Genomic DNA, 710 nt, shown 5'->3' on the forward strand with positions numbered 1-710 from the left:
ACATGAAGCATTAGTAGGCAACTGAAAATGAATTGCAGTAACATTGGCTGGGTAGATAGGTTACTTTAGAAATTTGAAAAGTATGATTGGAGGCAGGGTATAACAGAAAGATGCCCAAAATTCACATTAAGTGAACTGGGCAAGGGGCACAACTCTCTTCGTCGGACTATAGCTCCTAAAGATGCCTGAGTGGAAAGACATTTTGAAGTTAAAATTGCAAGGTGGTTCCAGAGTTCCTTAAAGGTGGGAACACGCGGGCAGAGGACATGTTTCGGGATGGTGTGTCTATGGTAAAGGGGTTGAATTTGGAGGTACTTAACTGGGAAGAAGAGGAGTAGTCACGATTTTTAATCCTGGAAAACCCTATGGGACAGTTCTACTCTGTCATATAAAATCGGCTTGAGGGCACCTAACAAAAATAAATCTTGTAGAAAAGTTCAAAGTGGGACATCAAAGTCAGCCTCTGCCAAGTGGAGTTCTAGCAGGCACTTCTCCTGTTTAAAAAAAAAAAAAGAAACTTGTTCAGTGAAAACCACACAATTTGGCGTTGTCAGTCCTTTCTGTGCCATTTGATCTCCCACATTCCGGCAGGTTCCTTTCCTAGCGTTCCCGTGCCCCAAGTGGACAAAACCCCCTCTCTCAGCCTCCCTCCCTGCCGCTCCTTCGGCGGCCAGAGCTCAGGTCTCCGCCCCGCCCCCGAGCCCGCCCCC

Source organism: Trichechus manatus, unplaced genomic scaffold (assembly GCF_000243295.1).
Source record: "Trichechus manatus latirostris isolate Lorelei unplaced genomic scaffold, TriManLat1.0 scaffold00076, whole genome shotgun sequence".
Lineage (NCBI taxonomy): Eukaryota > Metazoa > Chordata > Mammalia > Sirenia > Trichechidae > Trichechus > Trichechus manatus.